Below are 19,628 nucleotides of genomic sequence, written 5' to 3' on the forward strand. Positions count from 1 at the left end.
AAATGGTGGCATGGAAGTGGAGTAATACATGTTACAGACTGCATCCACGGTAGTGAGACGCCCTGGCAGTGCTGTATGGGAGCCTTGTGCACTCAGTGCTCTTAGTTCTGCACTCCATAAATACTAAGGCTTGGTTTACACTAGGCTGGTAAGTCAATAGCAGATAGGCAATTCCAGCGGTGGCAATTGCAAAGCTGGAATCGACTTATCTGGAATCGACTTACTTGACAGTCCTCCCTGAGGAGGGTTGATTGGAGAAATTCTCCCATGGACCTCCCTCACTCCTTACGATAGAAACCAGTGCAGGGGTTGTCTGCCGACTCCACTAGGTAGATTTTGCATGCCCCTACCAGACGTGCAAAATCCAATGCTGGAAGAATTGACCGTTTGGTGCTCAGAGCCAAATCTTCCAGGCAATGTAGATATGGCCTGAATTAATTTTTCATTTAAAGAAACATTCCGTAGCAGATCTGCTGGGCTATGGGCAATTCAAAATCAGTCAGTCATTCCCTGCCATAATATACTCACCTTTCTGTAGAGAGTTGTCTGTGCAGCTAAATGGCTTTGGAGGGATTTATCACTTGAGCTGAACAGGATGATGTGCATCCCATCTGGAGAGTTACAAGGCCTAATGCCCTGCACTCTGCAAGACATATGCCTATAACCTACACCAGGGGTCTGCAACCAAAATAGAAAAGAGACACATATTTTTTCTAATTCAGTTACAAAAATCAATACTTCAAGAGATGAACCTGGGAGATGAACTTGAAATGGGAGGGAGTATGGGCTACACTAGGAGAGTAAAAAGAGGGCCCAGGCAAAACTGGAAGGCAAGACCAAATCAATGTTTGCGATGCCTATATACAAATGCAAGAAGTATGGGAAATAAACAAGAAGAATTGGAAGTACTAACAAATGAATACAACTATGATATTGTTGGCATCACAGAAACTTGGTGGGATAATACTCATGATTGGAATGTTGGAATTGAAGGGTACAGCCTGCTTAGGAAGGACAGACAGGGAAAGAAGTGAGGAGGTGTTGCCATGTATATTAAAAATGTACACACTTGGACAGAGGTGGAGATGGACAGGTTGAAAGTCTCTGGGTTAGACTCAGGGGAGTGAAAAACAAGGATGAGGTCCTACTAGGAGTCTACTACAGGCCCCTGTGATGGGGTTCAGGGGTCCCCCTGCACTGCACCCCATCCGCTGGCAGGAGTGACTCTCACTCAGCAGGTACAACACAAGGTTTATTAGGCAACAGAAGCCCAGTTTCTCACAGAAGCGACAGTACAGCAGCCAGAGACGGCCCTTCCAACCTGTCCTGGGGAGAAGACCCCGAGGGGTGCCCCTCTGGGGTGTAGCTTCCCCCTCCTCAGGCTGGCTGCCTTCCAGCTCTCCCTTTTCCTAGCCTCTAACTGCCGCCCCTGATTCAAAACCCAGCTCAGCTCCTCCCTCCTCTTTGTTCAGGCAGAGTTGTTACCTGCCAGTTGTAGCCCCAGGGTCATCCTTAGCCACTGGGAGCTGCTGCTTGCCTCAGACATCCAGCCTGACTCACACATGCACTTCCCCCACTCCATTACATCTCCCCCCCCTTCCAGACCGAACTGAGCGGGGTCACTTAGCCAGTGACCTGGGGAAGTTTGGGGCCCTCCCTGCGTGACAGGGCATCGGCTATGGTGTTGTTGTTCCCCTTCACATGGACCACCTCCATGTCGTAGTCCTGCAGGAGCAGACTCCACCGCAGGAGCTTGGCATTGGCCCCTTTCATGTGATGCAGCCAGGTCAGGGGTGAGTGATCGGTGTACACAGTGAAACGCCGTCCAAACAGGTACGGCTGCAGCTTCCCCAGCGCCCACACCATGGCCAGACATTGCTTCTCTATAGCTGCGTAGTTCTGCTCCCGGGGCAGCAGCTTCTTACTCAGGTACACGATGGGGTGTTTCTCCCCTTTGTCATTCACTTGCATTAGCACCGCCCCCAGCCCCACGTCTGAGGCATCGGTGAACGCCAGGAAGGGCTTGTTGAAGTCTGGATTTGCCAGCACTGGGGCCCTGACCAGAGCCTCCTTCAGCGCGCAGAGGGCCTCTTGGCACTGCTCAGTCCAGACCACCTTGTCAGGCTTTCCCTTTTTACATAGCTCCGTGAGGGGGGCTGCGATGGAGCTAAAGTGGGGCACAAACCTCCGGTAGTACCCCGCCATCCCAATGAAGGCCTGGACCTGTTTCTTAGTCTGGGGTGTTGGCCAATCTCTGACAGCCTCCACTTTAGCTGGCTCTGGCTTTAAGCAGCCGCTGCCCACCTTGTGGCCCAGGTAGGTCACCTCAGCCATTCCCACCTTGCACTTCCTGCCTTGATAGTCAGTCCGGCCTTCTGGAGTCGGTCCAGCACCTGCTTGACTTGGGACACATGGTCCTCCCACGTCTGGCTGAAGATGCAAATGTCGTCCATGTAAGCCAGGGCAAAGCTCTCCATCCCTTTCAGTAGCTGGTGCCCCCTTGAGGCCAAAGGGCAGGACCAGGAACTCGTAGAGCCCCACAGGGGTGATGAATGCCGACTTGAGCCGGGCATCTTCGTCTAATGGCACTTGCCAGTACCCCTTGGTGAGGTCTATGGTGGTGAGGTAACGGGCTCCCCCCAGCTTGTCTAAAAGGTCATCAGGCCTGGGCATGGGGTAGGCGTCCGATACAGTGATGGCGTTAAGCTTGCGATAGTCCACACAAAACCAAACAGACCCATCTTTTTTAGGGACTAACACCACGGGAGAGGCCCAGGGGCTGGAGGAGGGTTGGATCACCCCCAGAGCCAGCATGTCTTCAACCTCCCCCTCTATGTCCTGAGCCATCCTCCCTGTGGCTCTGAATGGCACACACTTGATAGGGGCGTGGGTGCCTGTCTCTATTTGGTGGCCAGCCAGGTCAGTGCGTCCGGGTCTGTCCGAGAACAGCTGTTGATGCGAATGCAGCACCTCCTTGATCTCCATCTGCTGGGCAGGGGTCACCTGGTCTGAGAGGGGAATAGACTCCAGCAAGGAGCCGGCTCCAGTCCTTGTGAGCAAATCCACCAAGGGATCATCCCCCTGCCCCTCCCAGTGTCTGCACACGGCCAGCACCAAGTTCTGTCTGTCCCAGTAAGGTTTCATCATGTTCACATGATAGACCCGGTGGCTGTGGGCCCGGTTCGACAGTTCCACCACATAATTCACGTCATTTAGCTGTTTGACAACCTTGAAGGGCCCATCCCAGGCCGCTTGCAGCTTGTTCCGCCGCACAGGTACAAGGACCATCACTTAATCCCCGGTGGCATAGGCTCGGGCCCGGGCGTTACGGTCATACCGGACCTTTTGCTTCCTCTGGGCCATGGAGAGGTTCTCCCTGGCCAGGCCCATGAGCTTGGTGAGTTTTTCTCGAAAGGTCAGTACATACTGTACCACTGACTCCCCTTCAGGAGAGGCCGTCCCCTCCCACTCTTCTCTGAGCAAGTCCAAGGGTCCCCGTACCCTCCTTCCATACAGCAGCTCAAACGGGGAGAACCCCGTGGATTCCTGGGGCACCTCCCTGTATGCAAACAGCAGGTGGGGTAAGTACTTGTCCCAGTCATGGGGGTATTGATTCATGAAGGTTCTCAGCATCTGCTTCAGAGTCCCATTGAACCTCTCCACCAGCCCATTGGTCTGCGGGTGGTAGGCTGTGGCCCAGGTGTGCCGGACCCCACACTTGTCCCACAAGCTTTGCAGTAGGGCCAACATGAAGTTGGACCCCTGATCTGTGAGGACCTCCTTGGGGAACCCCACTCTGCTGAAAATGGACAGCAGTGCATCCGCCACGGTGTCAGCGTCGATAGAGGTCAAGGCCACAGCTTCTGGGTATCGCGTGGCAAAATCTACCACTACCAAAATATATTTCTTCCCCGAACGCGTTGCCTTGCTGAAGGGGCCCACTATGTCTATAGCCACTTTCTGGAAAGGCTCCTCTATGATGGGCAGTGGCCTCAGGGCAGCTTTCCCCTTGTCCCGGGTCTTCCCCACCCTCTGGCAGGGATCGCAGGACAGGCAATAGAGATGGACAGCTGCAAAGATCCCTGGCCAAAAAAAGTTCTGTAACAACCTTCTCCTGGTGCGGTGGATCCCCTGGTGTCCCGCGAGCGGGACATCATGGGCTAGGTACAGCAACCTGCGCCGGTACTTTTGGGGGACCACCAGTTGCCTCTGGACCTTCCATGGCTCCGCTTTGCATCTGGGAGCCCACTCCCGGTACAGGAATCCTTTTTCCCACAGGAATCTCTCCCTGCAGCCCTCCCCCACCTGTGGAGCTGGGCTGAGACTGGCCAGTTCCCTCAGCTTCTGCAAGGAGGGGTCTCTCTGCTGCTCTGCCTGGAATTCTTCCGCTGGGGCAGGGGCGGATGCTACTCCCCCATCCCTGCCTGGCTCCAGCACCCCTGGCCTGTGAGATCTGGTTTTTGGGGGCCCCCTTTCTCTCAGGGTTGGCCCCTGTGGCTCCTGTGACTTTGGCTGGGCCTGTACCCCTGAATCTGGGGAGCGCACCCCTCATTTTCTTTGGCTACAGGTCAGGACCAGGGCACGAGGGCGTTCACCTTGCCAGTTCTCCAGGTCAGCCCCCATCAGTACATCCGCCGGCAAATGGCTGTGCACGCCCACTTCCTTGGGGCCTTCCTTCTTCCCCCATTTCAGGTGCACCCTCACTATGGGCACCTTGAAAGGGGTCCCATCAATTCCTGTTATCGTCAGGTGGGAATTGGGTATCATGCAGCCCGGTGCCACCACCCCGGGTCGGGCCAGCGTCACGTCAGCGCCTGTGTCCCAGAACCCCGTGACCTTTTTCCCATCTACTTCGAGGTGTTTGAGACACTTGCTCCACAGAGGTAGTGCCACCCCCACTCTGTAAACCGACCTCTGAGCATTTGGTCCCCCTGAGGAGCTGGTCTGTGGGGCGGACTTGGCCCAATCCGAGTGCCCATTGTCAGCACCACCCGCCTTGGCCGCCAGCCCCTCTGGCTTCTGGGACCCCACCCAGTTGACTCCATGATCCCCCGGCCTGCTCAACCTGTCTGGGAGCCTGGGGCACTGGGCTGCTCTATGCCCCTTTCGCCCACAGCAATAACAGCCTGGGTCTTGTTGTGTCCCTCGGGCCGGCTGCTCTGTCCGGGCTCTGTTTGGCTCTCTGGGGGGTGGGTGGCTGGCCCCTCTTTCCTGGGCTTGCCCAAGAGGTGGTCCCCTCTGTCGTACAGTTAGGGACCAGTCTCTCTGAGATTCTCGGTTTCTCCGGGACTCCCTCTCCCTCCGGGACTCCCTCTCTTTGTGGGACTCACTTTCAAACCTGGCCCAGCTGTTTGTGAAGTCATCTGCCAGTTTCCCTGCATCGTGTGAGTCCCCTGGCTTCCAGTCCACGAGCCACACCCTCAGGTCAGGTGCGCACATCTCGTAGAATCGCTCCACGACCGCCAGCTCCATCAGGTCCTCTACGGACTGGACTCCCATTCCGAACGCCCACTTCTGGTAGTATTGCTTCAGGCGGGCGGTTGTATCTACATGGGTTTCCTCTGGCCTCTTCTGCGCCTCCTGGAACTTCTTTTTGTACATCTCCGGAGTCAGCCCGAACTTATGCAGCAGGGCCTGTTTGAACCATTCATAGTCCCCAGGCTGCAGCCCCTCCAGCTGGCTGAGCACCGCTGCGGCCTTCTGGCCCAGCAAGGGGGTGAGGTGCCGGAACCACTCATCTGGGGGAACCTCATGCAACTCACAGGCTCGCTCAAAGGCGGTAAGGAACTTGTCCATGTCCCTTGGGTCCGGACACTGGGCCAGCACACGCGCCTCTAAGTGACTGGCCACCCCGATCCGTCTGGCCCTCTCCCTGCTTACCGCAGCTGGGGCCTCTTGGCGTCTCGCCTCTGCCATGGTTCGCTCATGCTCCCGCTCTCGCTCTCTCTCCTTCCGTTCTCGTTCTTTCTCCTCCCGCTCTCGCTCTCTTTCCGCCCGCTGTCTCTCTTGTAGCTGGCGCTCGTGCTCCCTCTGCCGTTCCTGGGCTTCCAGTTCCTTTAATTTCACCTCGAGTTCCAGCCGTCGCAGCTCTGTGGCGGGGGACTCTGCCCGCGATGGACCACCGCTAGCTGAGCGCGACCTGGCGGGCACTGCGTCTGTCTGACGGCGTCGAGCCCCTGCTCCTGTCGGAGAATCCGAAACGCTTCCCGAGGCTGACCAGCCACTTTCTGCCGGGACAGGCTCTGCGCCCCCAGATCCGTCATTCTCTTCCAGCTGGGCAATCAGCTGAGCCTTGGTCGCCTTCCCCACGGTCAGGCCCCTCTCTCTGCACAGCCCCGCTAGCTCTGCCTTCAGGAGTCGGGTATAATCCATCTCCCCGCTATCTCCCAGGGTATCCACTCACCAGCAGCAGCTGCAGGAATGGCTCTGTTCTTCTTCGAGTGTCCCCGTGGGTGCTCCACAATAGGTGTCGGGCTTGCCCGGCACCGCAGATCGGATCTTCCAAGCAGTTTCTGCCGGACCACGCATGCGCCGGTGCGCGCCGCTCCCTTGCGCGCTCCTGGCCATGTGCGCGATCCGGTCCCCGCCAGTTCCTCTTAACCGCCGTCGGCTGCAGACGGAATCCGAACTAGGCTAAGGCCAAGTTAGCGTATTCAATGGTTTTAACTGTTTTTTCTTTAAAGTTTTCTTAAAGTTTTCAAGTTCTTAGGCTACTGCAAGTTAGCCGGTTGTTATTTTTCAAAAAAACAAAAACAAAAAAAAAAACAGCAAGCGGGACGGCATTTCAGTCCAGTCCCAGCAACAAGCGCCGGAGGCCAGGAGCCTAGGGCTGCAGCAGGCCATCAGAGAAGGGGAAAACAGCACAGAGAAGGTGCTAAGTACCCGTTAACAACTGAAAGACTCACCAACAATGTCCTCTTCAGGATTTAAGAAATGTGAGTCCTGCCGAGAGGCAATGCCAGCGTCTGATGGGCACAGTCTATGCATAAGGTGCCTTGGGGAGTCCCATGTTACACAGAAATGCTCCTTCTGTGCAAAACTAACAGCCACAGCAAGGAAGGACAGGGAGATGCGGCTTAAAATGCTGCTCTTCGACAAGGCCCTCCAGCCGGACGTGCTGGAGCGGCCGCAGCAGGAGGGACCCTCCGGGGCCCATAAAAGGGAAGCTGCCTCCCTCACCCCATCAGCGCAAAAACGGAGGAAAGCCTCCCCAGCCCGATCCCTGCCGGCAGCAACAGCGAGCGGGACGGGAGGAGCGAGCAGCCCCCAGCCGCAGCAACAGCTGATCGGCGGCGGCACGGAGAGCCACGTGGAAGCGGCTCAGCCTCTGATAATCAAGCAGCCGCCCCACACCGCAGGCAGGGCGGCGGCTTAACAAGCGCTGGTACCGGTGGCACCGCAAGCAGCGGCACCGACCCCCGGGGAACCGGTGGTGCAGAGCGCGCAGGCACGCAGCCTGCAGGCACCGGAGGACACCGCATGTGCGGCACCGCCCTCGAGTGTGCCGAGCACGGCGCGGACGGGGCAGAGATCCCCTACATGCCAAGGGGCGGAGTTACCTCCTCAAGGGAGGGGGAAGGCTGCACACAAGACGAGGCACCGCAGCCCCTCTCCAGACAGGGCTGTGGAGTTGCTTTCTCTCAGCCCTCCGCTTTTGTTGCAGACTCCAACCAGAAGGCAGGGGTCCCCCCTAGCCTACCCAGAGCCCCCTTCTCCATTTTTGCAATCAGCCTCACCCTGGCGGGGACCACCTTCACCCTTCCTGGGGTTTGAACCGCTGGAATACTATTCAAAATCGCTCTCTCCAGTGTCCCAGATCTCTCGACGATCTCGCTCCCCCAGACGCAGAGGGTATGCACTAAGGGAGTGGTCTAGGTCACCTTCCCAAGAACAGTGCCTATACTGCCATGGTCGCCCCTATCACGCGGGGCATAGACACCACCGGCAATCTACCAGGGAAAGATCCCCACAGACGATCTCGTATCCCCGAGGGCAATTGCGACCGGGGACAGAGACTCAAGCATCTCAGGGGGGACTGGTTATGGAACCCCGAGATTTTCCCTCGCAAACCTCTAGTGAGAGGGTGTACCATCACCAACAGGAACCGGAAGGGTCCAGAGAGGCGTAACCCAGCGGTTCCTCACTCTCCTCCCCAGACGAGGCTACGGCCCCGGGGGACGTCCATCCCCCGGACGATCTCAAACAGTTTCAAGAGCTTTTTAAGAGAGTGGCCTTCACGCAAGGCATCCAGACAGCAGAGGTGCAAGAAAAACACCATAAGCTCCTCAAAAATCTGAGACCTCCGGCCTCCTCCAAAATAGCAATACTGCTTGATGAAGCAATCTTGGAGTCAGCCACTATGATATGGCAGACCCCTGCGACTATTCCGCCTGTCCACAAGAGAGCGGATAAGAAATACTTCGTGCCGGCGAAGGGCATGGAGTTCCTGTTCAGCCACCCACAGTCAAATTCCTTGGTGGTGGAGTCGTCGCAACAAAGATCAAAGACATCTCAATTCAGGACAGGGGGAACAGACAAAGATGCCAAGAAGCTAGAGCTGTTCGGCAGAAAGGTCTACTCCTCCTCCACTCTAATGTTGCGAATGGCAAATTACGCAGCGCATTTAGCGAATCATAATTTCGACAACTATACTAGGTTAACCTCCCTCATGGACTCGCTTCCAGAGGACAAGAAGCCGGTGCTCAAGGCCATCGTGCAAGAAGGCTACGCGGCCTCGAGGACGGGAGTTCACATCGCCCTGGACGTTGCGGACACAGCAGTACGTTCCACAGCTACGGCAGTGGTGATGCGAAGGGAGTCCTGGCTCCAGACTTCGGGTATACCGAGGGATCTGCAGGCAAAGATAGTTGACCTTCCCTTCGACTCGCAGAAGCTGTTTGCTGAATCAACTGACTCGGTCCTTCATTCCAGTAAAGATTCAAGAGCCACACTTAGGACCCTGGGGATTTACACCCCTCCATACAGAAAGAAAAAGTACTACCCTCAACAAAGATGGTACCAGTACCAGCAACAGCGTCCCCAGTACCACAGGGGTTACGAGCAAGGGCGACATCAACAGCACCAGCAGTACAGAACTCCCAGGCGACGTTCCCAACAGAGCTGTGCGTCCTCGGGGCAGGGCCAAAGGCCACAAGTTTGACACACAGATCCAGGGCTGCGCCATCACTACCATCACACAAAGTCATCCGAAGCAGCTATTCCACCATCGCCTCGGACCATTCTATGACCAGTGGCAAAGGATCACCACAGACAAATGGGTGCTGGAGATCATAGCCACGGGGTACGCCATCCCCTTCCAGTCGCTCCCACACCGCCACGACCTCCACCCAGGCCCCACCTCCAGGAGGCCTCCCATGTAGCGAGGCTCAAGCAGGAGGTGGACCATCTCATGCTCATAGGGGCAGTGGAAAGAGTGCCGGAGCAACTGCAAGGAAAAGGGTTCTACTCGAGGTACTTCCTCACGGAGAAAAAGACAGGAGGCTGGAGGCCCATCTTAGATCTTCGCGGCCTCAACCGGTACCTGCGCAAGCAACGCTTTCGGATGATCACAATCGCCTCCATCCTTACAGCACTGGACGATGGAGACTGGTTCGCAGCCCTCCATTTACAAGACGCGTACTTCCACATAACTATCCATCCGGCTCACCGGCGATTCCTCCGGTTCATGGTAGGCAACGAACATTTCCAATACAAGGTCCTACCGTTGGGCCTCTCCTCGGCCCCCAGAGTCTTCACCAAGACCTTGGCAGTGGTGTCAGCCTACCTGCACAGACGGGGGTATTTATAATCCCGTATCTGGACGACTGCCTGCTCAAAGGGGCCTCGAAGGGGGAGGTACTACGCATGATACGCGTCACAGCAAACACGTTCTGTTCACTCGGCCTGGTTATCAATCTGGCAAAATCAAAAATAGACCCCACACAGGACATAGAGTTCATAGGGGCTCGCATAAACTCTATTACAGCGAGAGTATATCTACCAGAGGCTTGCTTTCGGGCCATCGGCTCCCTCGTGCAGGTCATCACCTTCAGCCCTACGGTGATGGTCTTGACGTGCTTACAGCTGCTGGGCCACATGGCAGCGGCGACGTTCGTAGTACAGAACGCCAGGTTACACATGCGCAGCATGCAGCACTGGCTGGCGAGCGTATACAAACCGGCAGTACACACCGTTCACAGGGTGGTGTCGCCCACAGCGGAGGTGCGCAAATCCCTGCAATGGTGGGTAAACCCCAGGAACTTGCTAACAGGGGTACCCTTCCACCAACCACAAATATCGGTTTTTCTCACTACAGATGCCTCCCTCATAGGGTGGGGAGCGCACATGGGCGAAGAGGTGACTCAAGGACTGTGGTCATCCACGGAGCAATCACTGCACATAAATATACTGGAGCTCAGAGCAGTGTTCAACGCCTGCAGACACTTTCGAGACCATATACAAGGCAAAGTCGTCGGGATCAGTACAGACAATACCTCCACCATGTTTTATATAAACAGGCAAGGAGGAGCTCGATCCCGTGCCTTATGTGCGGAAGCAGTCCAATTATGGAACTGGTGCATCGCCAACAATATAATCTTGAAAGCCTCATACTTACCAGGCGCGCACAATGTGAAGGCAGAGCAGCTGAGCAGGTGTTTTGCACTCACGCACGAGTGGCAGATCCGTCCCGATCTGCTACGGCCAATTTTCCACGCATGGGGTTTTCCCCAGATAGACCTGTTTGCCACTCAGCACAACAAGAAGTGCCCACGATTCTGCTCCAGGGCAGGACTGGGATGGGGGTCCCTGGGGGACGCGTTCGCGATTCCGTGGAGGGGCCCCCTGCTTTATGCTTTTCCTCCCACAGTGCTGATCCACAAAGTCATGCAGAGAGCCAGGAGGGAAGGGGCCCGGATGATCCTGATAGTCCCAACGTGGGATCGACAGCAATGGTTCCCCCTACTCCTGCGCATGTCGGACCGTCCACCGATGCCTCTTCCGGTGGCGCCGGATCTGCTCACGCAAGGCCAGGGGTCCATAGTGCACCCGCACCCCCAAAGCCTGCGACTACAAGTGTGGTTAATCCATGGCTCAGCTCCCTAGAAAGCACATGCACAGAGGAAGTGCAGCAAGTCCTAGAAAGTAGCAGGAGGACTTCCACAAGGAAGACCTACAAGCAGAAATGGACTCGCTTCACGGCTTGGTGTTCTACCAAACAGCTGGCCCCCCCTTCGGTGCCTATACCTACAATACTAGAGTATTTACTAGACCTCAAGAGAGGAGGACTCTCGCTAGCCTCGTTGAAGGTCCACCTTGCCGCCATTTCGGCGTTCAGACACGAGGAGGAAGGGCACACGGTGTTCGCCCATCCTATGGTTACCAGGTTCCTCAAAGGGTTGGTAAACCTATACCCCCCTCGGAAACCGATTCCACCTTCGTGGAACTTGGACTTGGTGCTTACCGCGCTAATGGGACCACCGTTCGAGCCCTTGGCCACGGTCCCCCTCCGCCTCCTTACGATAAAGACGACCTTTCTTCTTGCAATTACGTCAGCTCGCAGGGTGAGCGATCTTGCGGCAGTCATGGCAATGCCACCCTGCACTGTTTTTTCCAAGGAGGCGGTAACCATATGGCTGCATCCAGCCTTTGTTCCCAAAGTTTCTTCTGAGTTTCACATTAACGAACCTATTGTTCTACCCTCGTTTTATCCACAGCCTCATAACTCCAACGAAGAGGCGCGCCTACACCTCCTGGACGTGAGGAGGGCGCTAGCCTTCTACGTAGACAGGACCAAGTCCTTCCGGAAAACGGATAGACTCCTAGTCTCCCTCGCTCCCAAATCGAAAGAAGAAGGTCTCTCTTTGCAGAGAATCTCAAAGCACATCGTATCCTGCATAAAAATGTGCTACGAGCTCAAAAAGACTCCTTTATTGGCCACTCCCAGGGCTCATTCCACTAGGGCGGTGGCGGCATCAACAGCCTTTTTCAAGGGCGTTGCGTTAAAAGACATTTGCAGAGCGGCGACCTGGTCATCCTACGACACCTTCGCCATACATTACGCCCTTCACAGGGTATTCCAAGAGGATACCCGTCTCTCTGCAGCGGTCCTCTCGGGGACAAGCTGCACATAATCCGATTACCCACCTCCTATCTTGGGTTGCTGCTGGGTAGTCACCTATTGTGGAGCACCCACGGGGACACTCGAAGAAGAAAGACAGGTTACTCACCATAGTAACGGTGGTTCTTCGAGATGTGTCCCCGTGGGTGCTCCACTACCCGCCCATCCTCCCTGCTTCGGATCTCTGTTAGTGTTTTGCTGTGGCATCCGAGGCGGTTGGTCAAGGAACTGGCGGGGACTGGATCGCGCACATGGCCAGGAGCGCGCAAGGGAGCGGCGTGCGCCGGCGCATGCACGGTCCGGCAGAAACTGCTTGGAAGATCCGATCTGCGGTGCCGGGCAAGCCCGACACCTATTGTGGAGCACCCACGGGGACACATCTCGAAGAACCACCATTACTAGGGTGAGTAACCTGTCTTTCCCCCTCTGGCTCTTGTGAGACTCCTTCCTTCTCTTGTGCTCAGTCAGCCACTGCTGGGAGCTCATCCGTGGGTGCAGTGCATCCCACTCTTGACACCAGTGTGATGGGGTTCAGGGGTCCCCCTGCACTGCACCCCATCCGCTGGCAGGAGTGACTCTCACTCAGCAGGTACAACACAAGGTTTATTAGGCAACAGAAGCCCAGTTTCTCACAGAAGCAACAGTACAGCAGCCAGAGACAGCCCTTCCAACCTGTCCTGGGGAGAAGACCCCGAGGGGTGCCCCTCTGGGGTGTAGCTTCCCCCTCCTCAGGCTGGCTGCCTTCCAGCTCTCCCTTTTCCTAGCCTCTAACTGCCGCCCCCGATTCAAAACCCAGCTCAGCTCCTCCCTGCTCTTTGTTCAGGCAGAGGTGTTACCTTCCAGTTGTAGCCCCAGGGTCATCCTTAGCCACTGGGAGCTGCTGCTTGCCTCAGACATCCAGCCTGACTCACACATGCACTCCCCCCACTCCATTACAGCCCCCTAGCCAGGTGGAAGAGGCTTCCTTTAAACAGCTAACAAAATCATCCAGGGCCCAGAATTGGGTGGTGATGGGGGACTTCAACTATCCAGGTATATGTTGGGAAACTAATATAGGCCATGTCTACATGTGCCCCAAACTTTGAAATGGCCACGCAAATGGCCATTTCGAAGTTTACTAATGAAGCGCTGAAACGCATATTCAGCGCTTCATTAGAATGCGGGCGGCCGCGGTGCTTCGAAACTGACGCGGCTTGCCGCCGCGCATCTCGTCCAGACAGGGCTTCTTTTTGAAGTAGGCGGGGTCCTTTCGAAAAGGAGCCCTGTCTGGACGAGACGCGCGGCGGCAAGCCGCGTCAGTTTCGAAGCGCCGCAGCCGCCCGCATTCTAATGAAGCGCTGAATATGCGTTTCAGCGCTTCATTAGTAAACTTCGAAATGGCCATTTGCGTGGCCATTTCGAAGTTTGGGGCACATGTAGATGTAGCCACAGCAGGGGACAGACTGTCCAATAAATTCTTGGATTGCATTGCAGAGAACTTTTTATTCCAAAAGGCTGAAAAAGCTACCGGGGGGAAGCTGTTCTAGATTTAATTTTAACAAATAGGGAGGAAATTATTGAGAATTTGAAAGTGGAAGGATGCTTGGGTGAAAGTGATCATGAAATCATAGAGTTCACAATTCTAAGGAAGGGTAGAAGGGAAAACAGTACAATAGAGATAACGGATTTCAGGAAGGCAGATTTTGGTAAACTCAGACAGCTGGTAGGTAAGGTCCCATGGGAAGCTAAACTGAGGGGAAAAACAATGGAGGAGAGTTGGCAGTTTTTCAAAGGGACATTATTAAGGGCCCAAAAGCAAGCTATCCCGCTGCGTAGGAAAGATAGAAAACATGGCAAAAGACTGCCTTGGCTTAACCAGGAGATCTTGCATGATCTCAAAATAAAAAAGGAATCGTATAAGAAATGGAAACTAGGACAAATTACAAAGGACGAATATAGGCAAACAACACGAGCATGCAGGAGCAAGATTAGAAAGGCTAAGGCACAAAATGAGCTCAAGCTAGCTACAAGCATAAAGGGAAACAAGAAGGCTTTTTACAAATACATTGGTAACAAGAGGAAGACCAAGGAGAGGGTAGGGCCATTGGTCAGTGAGGAGGGAGAAACAGTAACAAGAAATTTGGAAATGGCAGAGATGTTTAATGATTTCTTTGTTTCGGTCTTCACTGAGAAATCTGAAGGAATGCCTGACATAGAGAATGCTAGTGAAAAAGGGGCAGGTTTAGAAGTTGAAATAAGAAAAGAACAAATTAAAATTTACTTAGAAAAATTAGATGTCTGCAAATCATCAGGGCCTGATGAAATGCATCCTAGAATCCTCAAGGAGCTGATAGAAGAGGTATCTGAGCCTTTAGCAATCATTTTTGGAAAATCATGGGAGACGGGAGAGATTCCAGAAGACTGGAAAAGGGCAAATATAGTACCCATTTGTAAAAAGGGGAACAAGAATAACCCGGAAAACTACAGGCCAGTCAGCTTAATTTCTGTGCCAGGAAAGATAATGGAGCAGGTAATTAAAGAAATCATCTGCAAGCATTTGGAAGGTGGTAAGGTGATAGGGAACAGCCAGTATGGTTTTGTTAAAAACAGATCATGTCAAACCAATCTAATAGCTTTCTTTGATAGAATAACGAGCCTTGTGTATAAGGGAGAAGTGGTGGATGTGGTATACCTAGACTTCAGTAAAGCATTTGACACGGTCTCACATAATATACTTATCAATAAACTACACAAATACAACTTAGATGGGGCTACTATAAGGTGGGTGAACAACTGGCTGGATAACCGTACCCAGAGAGTAGTTATTAATGGTTTTCAATCCTGCTGGAAAAGTATCACTAGTGGGGTTCCGCAGGGGTCTGGTTTTGGACCAGTTCTGTTCAATATCTTCATTAACGATTTCGATATTGACATAGAAAGTACACTTACTAAGTTTGCAGATGATACCAAGCTGGGAGGGGTTGCAACTTCTTTGGAGGATAGAGTCATAATTCAAAAGGATCTGGATAAACTGGAGAAATGGGCTGAGGTAAACAGGATGAAGTTTAATAAGGACAAATGCAAAGTGCTCCACTTAGGAAGGAACAATCAGTGTCACACATACAGAATGGGAAAGGACTGCCTAGGAATGAGTACAGCAGAAAGGGATCTAGGGGTTATAGTGGACCACAAGCTAAATATGAGTCAAGAGTGTGATGCTGTTGCGAAAAAAGCAAACATGATTCTAGGATGCACTAACAGGTGTGTTGTGAACAAGACACGAGAAGTCATTCTCCCGCTCTACTCTGCGCTGGTTAGGCCTCAGCTGGAGTATTGTGTCCAGTTCTGGGCACCGCAGTTCAGGAAGGATGTGGAGAAATTGGAGAGGGTCCAGAGGAGAGCAACGAGAATGATCAAAGGTCTAGAGAACATGACCTATGAAGAAAGGCGGAAAGAATCGGGCTTGTTTAGTTTGGAAAAGAGAAGATTGAGGGGGGACATGATAGCAGTTTTCAGGTATCTAAACGGGTGTCATAAAGCAGAGGGAGGGAACTTGTTCTTCCTTGCCTCTGAGGATAGAACAAGAGGCAATGGACTGAAATTGCAGCAGGGGAGGTTCAGGTTGGACATTAGGAAAAAATTCCTAACTGTCAGGGTGATCAAACACTGGAACGAATTGCCAAGGGAAGTGGTAGAATCTCTATCACTGGAGATATTTAAGAAGAGGTTAGATAGATGGCTTTCAGGGATGGTCTAGAAAGTGCTTGGTCCTGCCATGAGGGCAGGGGGCTGGACTCGCTGGCCTCTCGAGGTCCCTTCCAGTCCTACTCTTCTATGATTCTATGAGCCACAATGCCTGTGAATACAAGGCTGTCCTTACTAGTAATATCAAACCATACTTTTTGTTATCTCTGTTTTAAGAATAGTGCACACGCAATGATTTGTAATACAGTCCATGTAAATATTTAACTCTTTTCTGAGTCCTAGTAAACTCAAAGATCAGTCCTTTCTAGTGGCAACAAGTACCAGAAATTAATTTGGAATCCAAAGGGGGGGCAATTTAGGAGCATACAATTTAGTGATCTTATTTACAAGGGGTGCTCTTTGCATTTGTATAAAAACAACAGCTTGTGATCTTCCATTTCTATTTTATTATAAAATGTGTCTCTCTGAAACGTTACTAATTTTCTCTTAGTCTCTAACTTCTTTACTGCATCCCATTACAGCATTTACCCACCTCTCCTTTATTTCCAGTTGCTAAATCACATTCAAAGGCAATTAAAACACACTAAACACATTCCTAATATTATTTTTCCCCATAAGCAATCAATAACTGCCAAAGAGATGTTATTTTTCACAAATGCAAGGGTTGGTGGTGGTCCATGAAAAAAATTCTCTTTTCAGATGTGAACCAAAAACATTTGAGAATCCCCATTTTAAAACTGGGTGGGAGGGGGTGAGGGGAGAGACACCCAAACCTCTCCATGCCTGGCTGGAACAGGACCCCTCTCACCACAGGCCACTGCACTACACTGTGCTTGAGCCCAGACAGGATCTGGACCCCACAGGGAGAGTTGCACCAAAACATAATGGTAGTCCATCGATCCGATGATGACAAATCTGCAGAGCATCTGTTATTGGTCTCATGGTGTGCCCTCTGGTGACTGTATAAGCCAGTTCTAGAGGTGCACATTTTGCCGGAGGTGGCGCATGGGAAGTTTGTAATCTGTGGGTTGTGCATTGCTGATGCTCTGTGACGTTGTTCGCGTGCCTCTTGTAGACGCCGGCAGCGGTCTTCCTAAAAGGCAACGCAGGTATTTCTGACTGTTGCACACCACTGTGTTCTGTCACTGGCGGCGTCCTCAAGGTCCCTAGATTTGATACTGCTCTACTGCAGATCTTTGATGGTATCCTTGTAGCATTTCCGTGGACGCCCTATACGCCGGATGCCCTGGGAGAGTTCACCATACAGAAGCTGGCGAGGGATTCTGTTGGCATCCATGCGGCTGACATGACCAGTCCAATGTAGTTGTGACTTTATAATCATCATTTCGATGCTTGTCATCTGGGCTCTCTCGAGGACCTCAAGATTGGGCACTTTGTCTCGCCAGCGCATCTTCATGATGTTACGGAGGCAGCGCACGTGGAATGCTTCAAGCTGCTTGATGTGACGCTTATACAGTGTCCATGTTTTGCACCCGTACAAAAGAGATGAGAGAACAACAGCTCTGTACACAAGCAGTTTTGTTGACATCTGGATGTTATGGTGGTTTAGAACTTTGACACACAGACAGCCAAGTGCCTGGCTCGCTTTGGATATTCGCATGTTGATCTCATTATCCAGTGATCCATCACTGGATATGACACTACCAAAGTATTTAAAGTTCTCCACTACTTTAAGCTGAGTGCCGTCAATGGAGCTACTCGGGACAGGAGCATTTGATCCAGGTGCAGGTTGATGGAGAACTTCCGTCTTTCCAAGTCTGATAGTTAGTCCGAAAAGTTGCGAGGCCTCAGCAAACTTGTTGACAATGTGCTGAAGATTGTTTTCAGTGTGAGCCGTAAGGGCACAGTCATTGGCAAAGAGTGGCTCAGAAAGGAGTTTCTGCACTGTCAGTCTTTGTGTTCAGGTGACGGAAGTCAAAAAGTGAACCATCATGCCAGTATTTCAAGTATATACCTCGGTCCAGATCTTTCATTGCACGGTTAAGGATGCATGCAAAGAACAGGTTAAATAAAACAGGAGCGAGAACACATCCTTGTTTCACGCTGTTAGTGATGTTGAAGGGGGCTGATGTGGCTCCATCAGACAGTACTTTGCCTGTCGTGTCGTCATGGAAAAGGTGTATAATCTGGACAAATTTTCTTGGGCAGCCAAGTCGTATTAGAATGGTCCAAAGGGCTTCCCTGTTGACGGTATCAAACACCTTTGTCAGATCTGTGAAGACAGCATACAGGGGCATGTTCCGTTCAATGCACTTCTCTTGTATTTGTCTGACAGCAAACACCATATCAGCTGTGCTCCGGCCAGGTCGAAAACTGCATTGACTTTCAGGTAGATTTGCCTCGGAAATCCTGGCTATTAGGCGGTTCAAGATGATGCGGGCGATGATCTTCCCTCCAACGGAGAGGAGGGATATGCCTCTGTAGTTTCCACATTCTGCTTTGCTGCCTTTATTCGTGAAAAGGGAGACAATAATAGCATCGTGGAGGTCCTGTGGTATGTTTTCATCCTCCCAGATGCTGATGATCACGCTATGACCAAAACATACAGCCCCAGCAATAGGGCCAGCCCCCTTCACTGCCTTGCCCAGTTGTGAGAGGAGCAGGAGGCTGAGTTGAGTGCTGGCCAGCCCCATCCCTTGCTGCCATGCTGGCCCCTGACCTGGCCAGACATGGGAGGAGGAGGGAGAGTTGAGTGCTGGTCAGGCTGGAGATACAATCTATTGTTTCAGGGGTGGCAGAGCAGGGTCATCCCAATGTCCAGCACTGCAGAGCAGTGAGCGTCTGGAAGCTCCAATGGCTCCTTAAAGAGTCACATGTGACTCCAGAGCCACAGGTTGCCGACCCCTGACCTGCACACAATCACCTTCTGCAAAGAAACCAAGTCCCTTGGAAATAATAAGCACAACCTCATGAGGTGATTGCAAGGCTGGCAGCAAAACCTAGCTTGTTACTGAAATACAATGACCCTTTTGTTACATCCACTGAATTTCATGGGCTCAGATTCTTCTGCTGCAATACAGAGATGAGATTCAACTTTGTATTTTATAACTGAAGAAGGAAAAAAAGAATCTGTGCCTTCAAACAAAAAGTTAAATGAACTTTGTGTTTGTGGAAAGAGCCAGATTGATTTCTCAGCTATCCAAGGTTTTGTCAGCACATGGAGAGACTGTGCTGCAAGTGCCTCAACTGTGACCTTGAAGTGGGAGAGAATACTTCAATCTCTGTAACTCCCATTCAGGTCTCCGCAGAGCATGCCAGCAAGGCAGGAGCTAGCAATGATGGGCTTTGTGATGTACAGTAAACTCTTTTGTATCCAGCAGTCTATCATCTGAACTCTCAAATAACTGGCATTTTAACCATAAGTAAGTTTTAGTTATGTTTTCCATAAGTACAGTATAGTGAATGTATACAAATAAATACAGCAAATGCACTATAAGTTTACAGTGTACAATACTACTGTGGCTGGTAAATCAAGTACTTTACATACTTTTTTTTTTCATTTCTCAATATCTAACCTTGTTTTTCTTTAGTGGGGTGTGTTGCTAGGTATACCTCTTGATTATCCAGCATATTTGAATATCCAGCAACCTCCTGCTCCCACTGCTACTGTATATGAAAGAGTTTACTGTATTTACTGTTGACATGGTGATCCATTCTCCTGAACGCTCATTTCACATAGCAGGGGTGGCCAACCTATGGTCCTCTTTGAGCAATGAAACCTGGCTCCTGCTCAGAGCTGTGTGCCAGGAGTGCTTACCACTGCTCTGTGCACATGCCCCAGCACCTGGAGGGAGAAGCGCATGGC

At 52.4% G+C, this 19,628-nt stretch overlaps 1 protein-coding gene across 3 annotated transcripts in view; it reads left to right on the top strand.

Annotated features, from left to right (window-relative positions):
- Positions 1 to 19,628, top strand: part of COMT (catechol-O-methyltransferase) — a 61,274-nt gene that overhangs the window by 24,719 nt on the left and 16,927 nt on the right. The window lies entirely within an intron of this gene.

This window comes from Carettochelys insculpta, chromosome 18 (genome assembly GCF_033958435.1).
Source record: "Carettochelys insculpta isolate YL-2023 chromosome 18, ASM3395843v1, whole genome shotgun sequence".
Taxonomy (NCBI): domain Eukaryota; kingdom Metazoa; phylum Chordata; order Testudines; family Carettochelyidae; genus Carettochelys; species Carettochelys insculpta.